A 13528-nucleotide genomic window follows, 5' to 3' on the forward strand; every position below is an offset into this window, starting at 1 on the left:
CTAATCTGCTCCTCTGTTTCTGTTTAGGAAAGAGCAGGCCTCCCATGAGTCTCAACAAAGCATGGCATATCAAGTTACAGTAAGACTAAGTACCTCCCCAGGTATTAAGGTTAGGCTAGGTTACTCAGTATTAGGAATAGGGTCCCAAAAGCCAGTAAAAGAGTCTTAGACAGTCCCTGTTCCCACTGGTAGGAGTTCCACGAGAGGATCAAGCTAGACAACTGTAATATAAATGCAGAGGGCTTAAGTCAATCCCATCTAGGCTCCCTGGTTGTCAGCTCTGTCCCTGTGAGCCCCTAAAACCCAGGTCAGTTGATCCTATGTGTTTACTTGTGTCCTTGACTCCTCTGGTTCCTACAGTTTTTCTGTAGGGTTTGCCCAACTCTGCCAACTGCCTAACTGTGGGTCTGCATCTGTCTCCACCAGTGGGTAGCAGGATTCCTGCCTGCACTGGACAATGAAAGAATAATCAGGGAAGTCTAAGAGTCTGGCCTAACTGAGAAAACCTCAGAGAAGTCACAATACAGTTTGACAAGGACAAGGACGCTGTAAAGGGCTACACCGTGGAGATGCTGGAAGTTTCAAGGGAACCTAATGCCCCATTCCAACCTTAGATTTGTGCTTCTTATTTTTCCATAGGGGAGAAATTAAGTCTGGTCAGCTGTTCTCGAATTATGCTTTTTAAAGTCCTAATAACATCATTCGCGTTGATGATTGAAATTTGTCACTGAATCTTGGGACCTGGCTTTCCGACTTACCTGTAAATCACTGAACGCGACACTTCAACCCTTTGGGGCTGGGAGTTGTGCAGAAGAAACGAGGGAGCTTGAAATGATCTCATAGGAGGTTGGGTTCGGGGCGACAACTTGGGTACTAACATGTCGATAGAACTTCAGCCCCACGCCTGCTGGACTCATGGTATAAGGGACAGACTCTGTATCCCTCTTCGCCTGGGCAGCCACACACATCTACAACCCTTCCCAATCTCTTTCAGAAGAATTGACTGCTGGTCAGGGGTCTGGGAGGAGGATGTGCTCCCACAATAGAGAAATTGGTAAGGCAGACTTTATTCTGGACTGTGAAAACAGGGGTAGGTAGCAACAAAGAAAAGTGAGAATTAATAGTCAAGCATCAGGGTGTGTGTTTCAGAGGAATGAAAATTATTGAAAGAAAAGCACTAAGGCTGAGGAGGATTCTAGACAGACTGACTTAATAGAACAGGCAATGAATCCAGCTGGGATGAAGTGAGGAAGGTGGCTCAAGGGTCAGTGTCTCGATGGCTCATTGTCCCTAGCACCAGCCTTAGTCAATGTTTGCATGAGTTTGTTGACTTAGCTTAAAGGTGGATGTAGTTCTTATGGTTTTAGGCTGTAGCCACTTTTGTTTCTCATGAATGTGGTAGCAGGCATCAATCCCTGACATGGGCATGCTAAGCAAGCTACTCCAGAGCTATGATAGCCTCTGACCTATTTCGAGGAGTCTCTCTGGTTGCTGGTGGGTCCCCTAACTATGCGCTCTGAGTGCTTCTTAGTTACCCAAGGATTATCCGTCATCTCTTTGTTACCTGGCGCACCCTTGAGTCAACTGCTTAGGGCAAGACTGAGTATGGTGTCAGGGTTCAGAGGAGTCTCCTTTGTTTTCAAGAACAGAGGAGATGCTGAGTCGTCCAGGGAGAGCTGACAAGTCAATAGATTGGTGTTTCCTGTCACCTTGATGGAGTTTTCCACCTGGAAGGATAGACAAGGATTCAGCTATCAGAAAAGGAAGAAGACAGTTCTTGATTACGCTAATTCCGCCTCACCTCTACAATACTCAGAAAACTACAGCCATTGTCTTATAGAGCCAGATACCATCCTAGAGTCAGAAGCAGGAAGTGGGGCAACCATGGACACTGAGCCTTTTCATAAAAAATAATAATAATTCCAGACTTCTTTAAAGCTATTATTCAGAAGGTCACCTATAAACCAAGTTTAGAAACTGATTGATATTTTCATAATGTTTCCTAAAACAAACCAGCAAGTAGAGACAAACACAAGCAGCGGTAGAAACTCAAGAGGAAAATAAAGGCTGACTATATCAAATTAGGGAAATTCTGTTTTTGCGCCACTATGGGCTGAGTTGCATCCTAAAATTGTGTTGTTATTTTAACCTTTAGCTGCTCAGAATGTGATGTTATTTGGAGATGGAGGCTTTCAAGAGATAACAAAATTAAAATAAGGTCTTCAGCACAGGCCCTAACCCCACACAAGTTGTGTCCTTATACAGAGAGATTAGAACACAGACACAAAGGAAAGACCATGTGGCATCTACAGGCTAAGAAGGGATGCTTCAGAATTATTCCAGCCTCGCTCATATATTAAAGATATTATGCATGTGCAGGTCAGAGGACAGTTTCAAGGGCTGAGATCTCTCCCTCTACCTTTGCAGGGTCCCAAGGGATCGAATCTGGGTGATTAGGCTTGTGTGAAAAGGGTCTTTATCTGCTGAGACACCTCGCCAGATGTCTTGCAGACATCTTAATGTCAGGCTTCCAGCCTCCAGAACCGCAAGAATGTTCATCTCTGTTTAAATCATTCTGCCTGGGGTGCTCGTTTATGGAAGCCCTGGCAAATTAAGATGCCTATCTGACTAGGAGTGTAAATGAAATGCTCTCTGTTTTACATCTTTTATATCAACGGGAGCATGTTACTTCGCACTTTGAACTTTCTACGTGCCAGCCGTGGATCCACGGGCTTATGTATGTTTGCTTATTGAAATCATAGAGCAGCTTCATCTACTCCTTATCTGAAGTTATTAAAACTGGGACATAGAGCAATAAAGCAACTTACCCAAAGCTTCAATGGCAAGTGACAGAGGGGACTGGAAACTTAGCCTGAGGGTTGTCCCCCACTCCCAATCAACAAACTTAGTTTTGATACAAAGAAGTTCTTTCTTTCTTTCTCTCTCTCTCTCTCTCTCTCTCTCTCTCTCTCTCTCTCTCTTTCTCGTCCTGCCCCAGACTGGTCTTGAACTCACAACCCTCATTCCTGCCTCTGTCTTCTGAATGCTAAGATTATAGGCGTATGTCACCATACCCAGTTTCTGCGCTGGCACACATTTGCCTATTGCATCTGCTATCAGAGCCATATGGAATACCATGTTTTATCATAGGTTTAAAATCTAAAGCCTCACTGAAGTCTGTGTGGTTTTAGCAAGTGGCCTTCTGTCCCTTCTTAGGAACAGTAAGTGACTCACAGGGAGAAGTGAAGGCATTTCCTCTTCCCTTCTAGGAGAGGTTGGCCACCTTGTTTCACAGCATTGGGAAGCCTTCCTTAACTTTGAAGACGTTTCCTCTGTGTTCATAGCTGTAAATCCTCTAAGAGGAACTTTTCCTGAACAGACTGTAAGCCTTAGGAGAGAGGAGAAACAAACTGACCATTTTCAGCCCAGTGTCAGGCAGGTTTAGGACTGTAATGCCAAGAACTGTCTTTGAGAAGGAGACAGGATGAGAGCGGCCCTGGATCCTGGCCCATCCTTAAGAGGTCCCATCTGTGCCATGTAGTCTGGACTAGATCTGAATATCTAGACGGCTCCACGGGGAGTTTTGGTAGATATCTAGGAGGGAGATCACTAGTAGCTCACTAGAGCAGACGGAGCAGCCCTAGAGGAGACAGTGCTACCCCGTCCTGCCTCTTGAGAGGACTACTTGGAACCCAGACTTTGTGAGTCTGCATCCTCATAAGCTACCCATTCCCCAAAGAGGAGCTTATGACTAAGCACTCAAAGAATTTGGCAAGCTGTAGGATCTAATTAGATAAGTCCCCCTCTGGTTGGCGGTCCAAAGAAAAGACCAACTACCCAGTAGAGAAAAAAGCCTTAACAAATTTCTGCAGAAGAAAAAATTAAATAATTTACCTCCACAAAAGCAAAGGAGCAAGAAGCATGCACATGGCACCTCCCAGGTCAACATCTTAGTAATTTCTCTGTAGACATAATGAATAAAACAGAGATATCAAGTTGTTTCCTGTAATGATGAATCACAAAATTGGAGGCATCAGCCGATGGCATTTGCAGAGAATGTGTTTATATGTCTTAAGGGGTCCTCATGCCCAAGGACCACTGGAGGACCAGTAGAAAAACTTACTTAACCACTAATTAGTGAGGTTTTGTCTTTATTTGTAAAATTTATAGTTTTACCAAATTAACACATGAATGGCCAGGTGTGCAAGGAGCTGTGTACCCTGGTGTCTGGTGAGCATCTACCTTGGTGCAGATAATCACCTTCTTTTGGGGTTTGTCTTTTTGAGACAGGGTCTTTCTAGGTAGCCCCGGATGTTCTGGAACTTGCTATATAGATCAGGCTGGCTTCAAATTCACATTGCTCTACCTGCCTCTGCCTCTTCAGTGCTAGGATTAAATGCATGTGTCATCACACAGGGAGCTAGCTATCTTCTTGATGGATCTCTGCTTGGTGGAGAGCAGAAATAAAGAGTCTGTGCCTCCCCTTATTAATCTTGTAAACATGTCTTCTTTCTCTCCTTCCTTCCTTCCTTCCTTCCTTCCTTCCTTCCTTCCTTCCTTCCTTCCTTTCTTCCTTCCTTCCTTTGTGTTGTTTGCTATGCATTTGCATGCCACAGTGCCCACCCTTAGAGCAGAGGACAACATGTAGAAGTCACTTCTCTTATCCAACCATGAGGCTTTCAGGACCTAACTCAGGGCATCCGGTGTCAGACTAGGCAGTAGTGCCTTTACACGCTGACCTATCTCACCAGCCCAATGTTTTTTTTTTTTTATAAAAGAACATTAACGGCTCCATGAGGGCCCCATGATCTTATTTATTCCTAGTTTCTGAAGGTCCTTCCTCTAGAGACTCACGGGGGAAGGGCTTCAACATATGTATTTGAGAAAATGCAATCCTTTAGAATATAACATATACATATCTTATGTTCGATCTGACAGAAAATTTTATGGTAAAATTGTAGAATATGCTCATCGACTCATCTCTAGACCCAACTGCACAGATCTTTGTAATTTATTCTTCCCTATTTCCCCTCATCCCCATTAGCACCTACCAGACTTGATGCATACATTCTGGGTTATCTTGTGATTTGAAAGCTAAAGTTTTGGCTTAATTTCTTGACATTAATTTATTACACATGTGTGCACACATATGCATGTGTACTGGCACACTCATGCCATGCCACATGCCCCATGGAAGCCAGAAAACAATTTATAAGACTCGTTTCTCTTTCTACTATGTCATTTCTGGGAGGAAACTCAGGTTGCCAGGCTTGGTAGAAAGTGATTTTCCCTGCCGAGTTGGCCCAGGCATCCTTGTTCAAGCCAGTTGTTAACAAGGAGTTCTTTACCCTCTCTGAGGAGTGGATGGGGGATTGGGTGGGTGGGAGGTTGGGGTTGGCGGGGGGGGGGAGGGGGGGGGACTTGGGTTTGTTTTTTAAATTGGGAAAAGGTTTTTTTAAAAAATTAAAAATTTAAAAAAACAAAACAAACAAAAACCCCAAGCAGTTCCATGCTACAGCTCTGCAGGATTACCTGGTTCGCCATCTCTGCTCTGACCCTACTCAGTACATTGGGGAAAACACACACACACACACACACACACACACACACACACACACACACGGAAGGTGGGTCAAAGCATGCACATTCCTGTCATTCAGTTTGTGCCATCTGCCTTTGAGTCTTTGCCCTCAGTCCTCTTTCCCAGCTCCTGGGCTCTGGTCAGACCCTGGCTCTCTCAGCTGTTCTTTCTGGTCAAAGGTTGCCACAGTTGTATTTTTGCACGTGGCATGTTACACTTGGACCCTCAGACCTCTGTGTCTTATCAGCCCTTAGGGAACTGGAGTGTGTGTCCCGCCAGTAGGACTGACTGTTGGAGAGGCATTCTAGTCATGTGGCTCTCCAGGTTTGACCCCTAGAGCACCACTGTAGTTCTCCCGTAATTTGACAGAAAGGAAAATTCCTGTGCCCCACCCAGGCATACTGAATTTGAAATTCTAGGGCTGGTGGCCAGCAGTCTGTGTTATTTGGATTCTGAGGCACGCTAAAACGTGTGAACCAAATGTCCATCTTGGTTTGCCTTCTTACCCTTAACCTCAACCATGTATAGCCTTTAGCTCCTCAGATTTTTTTTTCAATCTTTTCCTATACATACTTCTAAAATGGTGTTCAAATATGTTTTCTTAGAGTGGTCTGTTTAGCACGCTAACAGGCAATCCAGCTTTCATGAACATGAAAAAAAATCCTGAGAGCCTCCAGCCAATCACAAGTTTACAACTACAATCTTCCCTTTGTCTAACTTTCACAAACCAAGCCCATAGTCTCCTTGATCTAAATAACTCATGGTCAGTTATCATACAACTGGAGTGGTGTCTGTGGGTTAGAGCTCTCCGACATTATCCGCACAAGCCATTCCTAAGCTGTTCCTACTTCTCTCTCTTCCTTTCTCACACAAAGCCCAATAAAGGCTTTGGGCTGGACTTTCCCTTCACTCCCAAGCAAACCAATGCTTCTCCATGTGCACCTGCCTGATGCTGCATTCCATCTTTCATGAAATGGAAGTAACGAAAATCTTCTTTCAACACACTGACCTCTCTGTCATCACAGTCATCTCGAGAATCAAAGTCCTGTGGGACCACATTGAAACAAGGGCCTAATGGAAATAGAAGCAACGTGACAATCAAGGAAGTGAGAAAATTGGGACAAAGACAAAATAGGAATGCGGAAAATGAGATGAAGCCTGGAACAATTGGAATGCACCAAGCACTCAGCCAGGCTTCTATCTTTGTAAAAGAAAGGGAAGTGGTGACCTACTACTGCAAACTGCCGAGGAAAACAGAATTACCTCAACGGTCAGGGAGTCACAAGACAACAGCCAAGTTGTTCAGAGAAACAAAGCTATGAAGATCACCCTGCCCCTCCCAGATTCTTTATAGAGACTGATGAAAATGGAGCCTTTTGCCCAGTTCCCAGGGACAGGCTGCGGAGAGCCACTTCTTTCCCATCTCTCAATTTAGACTGTAGCATAAACCCCAAAGCACATTTAGTAACCTCATCTCATGAACAAGAGGGGTATTTCAGAAACCTGGGTCTGGCGGTTGCTTTCCTATTGATTTACTTAATCTTAAAAGAAGTGTATTGCATTCAGACTTAATGTTTGCCAGCATTTTAAATGTGCACATTATCATCCACACAGTTAATCTCCCTATCATTATTCAACTGACCAATTAGAGACAAGTAATAATGAAACCCAGAGACAGGAGACTTGTTCAATACAGCCACGAAGGGAAGAGGAGGAAGCAAAAGTGGTCCATTGACCACCAAGTCTACCTTCAGGAGTACTGACGAGAGGTTTACGTTTAAATGAGAGCAAGAGTAAGTTGTAAGTTGAGCAGGGCTGCCTAGTTAAGGCCTTTCTTGCCCATCACTGACCTATCATTTCCTCAGCTCACTGAAGTCTATTCTGTACCGGGGTCTGAGAGGTTGTCAGTTAACTGTGTGAAATCCTGGGAGGCAGTTTCCGCCTCCAAATGGCACCAGGCCTTCAGGGTTGTTTCCGTTTCCCCAGAATGAGATGCCTCAAATTTCTAATTCTTTGGAGTATAATGTTTCAACAGTCTGATGGTCAAAGGGAGGGGCACACACGTCCCCTCCCTTACCAGGGTGGTTTCTTCAGTGGTCTGGAGGAGGAGCTGGGATGACATTTCAAGTTCTCGTTTAGTGTTATTAATTTCGTTTGAGCTGTTGGGGCTAGCAAGGAGAACATATAGTCAAGAGCCAGATAAAGAGCACCTTCAATGATTTTAATAGACACCAGTTACCAGAGGCTAGCGTGGTGACTGTCAAGAACATCCAGCCATTAGGAACTAAGGAGGTGAAAGACAAAAGCCCCTAAGGAAAGGCGGACCTGGTTCTGGCAAATGGTATTCAGGTCCAAAGCGTCACAGGATTGCTTGAGTTCTCAGCTCTGTGTGTCTTATCTTAATCTCAGCCAGATTCGGACCGCACGACTGCGGACAAAAAAACGTAGGCAGAGTAGGGTGAGAAGTCATGCTTGCTCCAGTGTTCAGATCACTCTCTATTAGTCCGGAGAGGGAGCTGACAGGTTTGGTAGTGGTCAAGCATCAAATCTGAATCCAGAGGGCCATCTCGAGATTGTCAGCCACTAAACGGGAGTGAAAGGTTAACCCCGGGAAAGCCGTGATTTGGCAACCAAAGAAGCAAGGTCAGTGGAACGGGGCGGAGCCTGGGAGCGGCTGGCCCGGGGGCGGGGAGGGCTAGGAGGCGTGTCCTAGCCCTGTTGGACTCGCGCCTGCGCACGGACTACCTGAGGGGCGGAGCCACGCACGCGTGGTGCGCGGGCCCCCCGAGGGCGGAGTCCAGACGGGCGCCGGCCAAGGGAGGGGGCGCGGCGTCCGTGAAGTCCGGCGCTCCCTCAGGCCGAGGAGGCGATGCTGGCTGCCGCGGGGCGGGCGGCTGGGCGGACGGGGAGGTGACGGGACTGCCCCTGGCCCCTCTTCCATCCTCGGGCCGGCAGGTCGCTGGGCGACCCGCATCCGGGCCGCGGCCGAGGAGGCAACGCGACCTCCTCACGGTGAGAGCCGGGGATCAGGGCCGGGGTCGCGGGGGGCTCCCGAGGGTGCCGGGCTCGGGGGCGCGGCGCGGGCGGGTGGAGGGCCGGGCGTCCTTGGCCGTCAGCGACCCGGGACGACCCTCGGAGCCCCGGAGTCCTCCGCCGAGCCGCCTGCGGTGCAGGGCAGGCTGGGCGCCCTGCCCGGCGGTGCTGTGACGGGAAGGGGCCGCGGGGACAGCGGGGCTGTAGCCTTCCTGCACCGGGAAATCAGGGCGAGGCTGAGAAGCCCTAGGATTTCATAGCCAGGATGCTCGCGTTGGTAAGGGAAAGTACCTGACAGCCCGGGCTGAGAGGGATTTATTTATTTATTTATTTAAAATCAGTGAGTCAAAACAAAGACACGCCCTAAAACACGTCTTGAGAAAGAACTTTGGTATATTACATTTGGTATATAGATATTATATAGCTATAGGTTCAGATGCTTTCCCCCTCCTTTCCTTTTTTTTTTTTGAAATCTATTTTTATGCAGTTTTAAATGTACCCCCCCCCCTGACAAAATAAAGGAAGGGGGTAATTTGTTTGAGGAGTCATTGGTGTTAAAGCCTGGCATTAGATTTCAATAATTGCAAATTCATCATTGCTGCTACCTAGCCAATTAGGCTTTCTGATCTTAGAGTAGGCCTTAGCAGTAGAAACTACTGGTGCACAGACTCTTTGCCGTCCCAGGTTGGAATGTCCAGTTTTCACTTAAGAGAGGGAAGCCAGGCATAGTGGTGCATGCCTTTAATCCCAGCATTCAGGAAGCAGAGGCAGGTGGATTTCTGCGAGTTCCCGGCTCACCTGGTCTACATAGCAAGCTCGAGCCTAGCCAAGGCTACATAGATCCAGTCTCACAAACGAGAGAAAGCGAGCACGGACGAGCATTTACATTTTTTTCAGGGTTGTTATCCGAAATCATTTTTTTTTTTTTGGTCGAGAACATTAGGCATTAATGGACATCTGTATTTAGGTGTTTGATTAATGTGTCGTCATTTAGACTAAAAAACTTAAATCACATTTAATGTGAAAGATAAGTACAAAATTTGTCTTCTAATGTGTAATCTATAATTGGTAAGGATGTAAACATTGCTGAGTAATTTGCATGGATGAAGTCAGTCTTCTTTGCAGATTTTATCGATGTTTGTGTCTCTTCATTTGTTAAAGCGCATTGTTGTTATGGTTGTGTTTTGTTCTTGTTCTGAACAACATTGATCTCACTCTCCAGGTTAAAAATACTTCCAACCCTTAACCTGTAATTTGTGCTGCCCCTTTAATATGCCGTAAGAAGAAAGCTCGAAGCCATCCTGACAGCAGGAACTCTTTCATTCTACCTTTGCTCAGGTAGAATTTTCTCGCTTGTTGCCTCATTGCTTTCTCTGTGCTGGGGAAGAAGAGAACTGGAATGTCATGCTTAGAAGTCCTTGAGTGACATCACAGTCTGTGTTGGTAAAAGCCAGTCTTTCCCAATTTTTGGTGCTTGTCTACATTTTCATTTCATCTACAAATATGCGTGTCCTCTCCATGAGACTGCTTACAGGAGACCATAGCTCTCCCTGTCCCCTCTGTCCAGAATTGTCTTCCTAGTAAACATTTTGCCCTTACAACCTTATGAGAAAGATTTTGAGAAAGACTTTTTTTTTTTTGAGTTTGAATTTGTACAGGCACCCCGTTTCTTGTTTTTCCTGATCCAGTTGCACCAATCCATTGCACACTTAATGTTGTCAATTGGGAGTTAACGGTTTGCTTAAATATGTCTGCCCCAGGCTTCTGGGTTTCAGGTTTGCTGGTATAGCACATACTACTAAAACCTATTTACTAAATGCATTTTGGGGAAAGGGTCCAGGCTTGAATGCCGAGTCACGATAAGCAAAATATTTTTAGCCTTTCTCTCAGTACTAGAAAACTTAGAAAAGTGCTTCGAACTGCTGACCCATCCCTCTGGTGCCAGCATTACTACTTTTATTTGTTTAAGGATGAAGTAAAAATTGATATTGGATAGGCATGACACCCTAATTATGATGGAAAAAAGTCAACCTACTTTAAGGCGGAGGAATGAGAAGGTCATGCCCAGTAAGGGTTAGTCTAGAACTTCATTTTGAGGTGCAGTGATTTGCCCAGTCGTATGGGTAGAAAGGGACGAGCTGGGACTACAAATCAGGTCTTGTTCATCATAGTAGTTCAGTTTTACTCCGATTATCCTAATTCTAAATCCAATTAAAAAAATTACATTTATTGTGTGGGAGTGCGTGTGTGTTCGCTCACATTCACACATACTCATGCTCCTGTGCCAGAGTGTGTGGAGGTCGGTTGTGGTAGTGACTTTACCAGCATGTGGGTGCTGGGGAGAGAGCTTTGTCAGACTGGCAAGCAGCACCTTAACCCACTGAACCATCTTGTTCCCTTCTCCCCCTTTTAAAGAGTCTCATTGTAACCTAGGGTAGCCCAGAACTCAATGGGTTGCTGAGCTCCATCTGACCTGAGATCTCTGCAGCTCCTGTCTCAGCTTTCTGAGTGTTAGGATAACAAAAATAAGCCATCAGTGCCTAGCCTTTAAATCTTAGCAGAGCTTTTCCCATCACATGATGAGCTATGAGAGAGGTATTAGGAGATATTAAAGTTGAAAGATTTTGCGTGTTATTTGGTTGAGTGCTAAAAAAAACTTTTTCATTTTGCACAATTAAAGCCTGAAAGTGCAAGTAGCTTGACCCTGTCTCTATTCAAGCTCCTGACTTCATGTTTGAGTCTTTCTCACTGTGTTGCGGAGAAGTCTGCTTGTGCTTTTGTCCTCCTCTGAGTCCTTAGCTGCCACTCCTAGGGACCTAAAGCCCTTGAGTGACTGAGAAACGTGATACCTCATTTGGGAAAATGGGAGAAACTGGGCTGCAGCTTTCACTTCAGTGTTGGGAGCCTCTGGTTACCATATGGAGATCCTGCAGTTTCTTCTGATGGAGAAGAGAGGTCTTGATGGAATTGGGTGACAGAAGGGAAATAGCATGGCTAAAATTACATGTGTAGCTTGTGTGTTGTGAGAAGAGCTGCTCTGATTACTCCTCTGATAGTTTTTTAGGAACAAAAAATGTTAGTGTAGATTTATGTTTCAAAAACGTCAGTTTTTAACTATATGCTTAGTGTAGCGGGCTTGATCAGTATTTCCAAAAGGCTTTTTGTTTTATAAGTGGTCAGAGAAATAAAATTAAAAGAAACCATTCATTGTTTCTTGTTAGTTCCATGTAATTTTATACCATTGATTGATTGGTGTATAAATGTAATCTTTAATCTGTACTTTCATATTTGATGGCTTTTCTTTTTGCTAGTTTTTATACCCTTGGATTATTATACAATGATATAGTTACTTATTTTTACGTGGACATTGAGTTGCTTATCATTTTGTAAGTAGTACGGTTTGTGTATTTAAGGTCCTTGGTGGTGTTACTAGAATGCCACTCCTGGTCATGTTCGGAAGTCTGCAGTTACGATACTGCCATGTATTCACCTTTGTCTTTCTATAGACTAAAGGCCCATGGGAGGAATTACAGCATCAGAGGGTATGATGGCTCTGTCAGTCTCAAAAGCTCTTGCTAGATTTACTTTAGAAAGATTTGTACTTTTTCCAGCAGAATTCAGTTGACTAATTTTGTCAATTCTTTTATGACCTTTTGTTTTGAGTTTAACTTTTTAAAAGATGAAGGTAAGGGTACTCTTTCTGTTTAACATTTAAAGGCACATACAAGTTTTATTTTAATTTATTTTTTTCTCTCCATGAATAGGTTGTTCTTGCCCACAAATTCATGGAAATTTTCATGTTAGCATTAACAGTGAAATACTATCTTTTGTTATTTTTTAAATATTTAAGACAGTTTCATGAAAACTAGGCTGACCTTGATTCCTGATCCTTCTTACCCTGCCTTCCATGAATTATAGGCATGTACCAACATACTTGTCTTATTTTTTAGTACTGAAGACTTGGTAGCTTTTTAGAATTTTATTAGACCCATTGGCTATAAATGACCTTGGTAATTTGTCTTTGAATTGTGAGGGCTGAGTATGATGGTCCCCATCATCTGAAACATGGTGCTTATTTAACTTCCAGAGCCATCATCCTATTTCAGGTCCCTTCATATGCTGGGATTATAGGCCTGAGCCATATTTCTGCTTGGTGCTTATTTTTGAAAGATGAACTATGGGAACAAATATTTATTAGACATTTAACAGGATGCTTCTCAACTCTTTAGACTTATATCCCAACTACTTTTTAAATATTCTTGAGTATCTTAATGGACTTTTGCTTATGTGAATTACAGTTTTTGATATTTATCAAAGTACAAATATAAATTTATTGATTGCTTAAAGTAACAAATCTATCATATATTAAAATTGTGATAAATTTTAAGCAGACCAAAGCGTTCATGAATGTAGTGTATTTGTTTACATTTTTGTTTATTCAGGGTTGACCAGAAGGTCATTTCTGACTTGAACTGTTAATCATTTAAAAAGCTACAAATCAAAACCTTGTTATCTGCTCTGTTTTTGGCGTGTGTGTGTGTGTGTGTGTGTGTCTGTGTCTGTGTCTGTGGTGGTGTTAGTGATTTAACCTACACAGATAAGAGAGCCCAGAACAATAGTTACCAGGTAAACTACACTAATACCTGGCACGGCAGTGTTTCTTACTTCTATTCACTGGCCACATAGAAGGTAGGTAGGATCTTGGTAGCTTCATTTTATGGATGACACATAAAGGGATCTGCTGAAGATAGTGTATGTAGCTTTAGCAAGCAGTGGACAGGGTCTGGTCTGTCTTTAGAAGACACTGTTCCAAATGTGTATTATCTTATTGCTGTGCTAAAGATTGGACTTTCTCTTCTGGGCATTTGAAAGATAAATTTTAAAAACCAAACCAACAGTTCCTGACAGGTGAAG

The 13528-nt window shown here is 44.0% G+C and overlaps 1 protein-coding gene across 4 annotated transcripts in view; it reads left to right on the top strand.

Annotated features, from left to right (window-relative positions):
• The first annotated feature begins 8372 nt into the window (after nt 1-8372).
• Nucleotides 8373-13528, top strand: part of Ccser2 (coiled-coil serine rich protein 2) — a 114599-nt gene continuing 109443 nt past the window's right edge. For all 4 annotated transcript variants that reach the window (XM_005348597.3, XM_013346834.2, XM_005348598.2 and 1 more), the window contains exon 1: nt 8373-8593. The gene's annotated coding sequence lies outside the window, so the exon portion shown is untranslated. The remainder of the gene's footprint in view (nt 8594-13528) is intronic.

Source organism: Microtus ochrogaster, chromosome 6 (genome assembly GCF_000317375.1).
Source record: "Microtus ochrogaster isolate Prairie Vole_2 chromosome 6, MicOch1.0, whole genome shotgun sequence".
Taxonomy (NCBI): Eukaryota; Metazoa; Chordata; class Mammalia; order Rodentia; family Cricetidae; genus Microtus; species Microtus ochrogaster.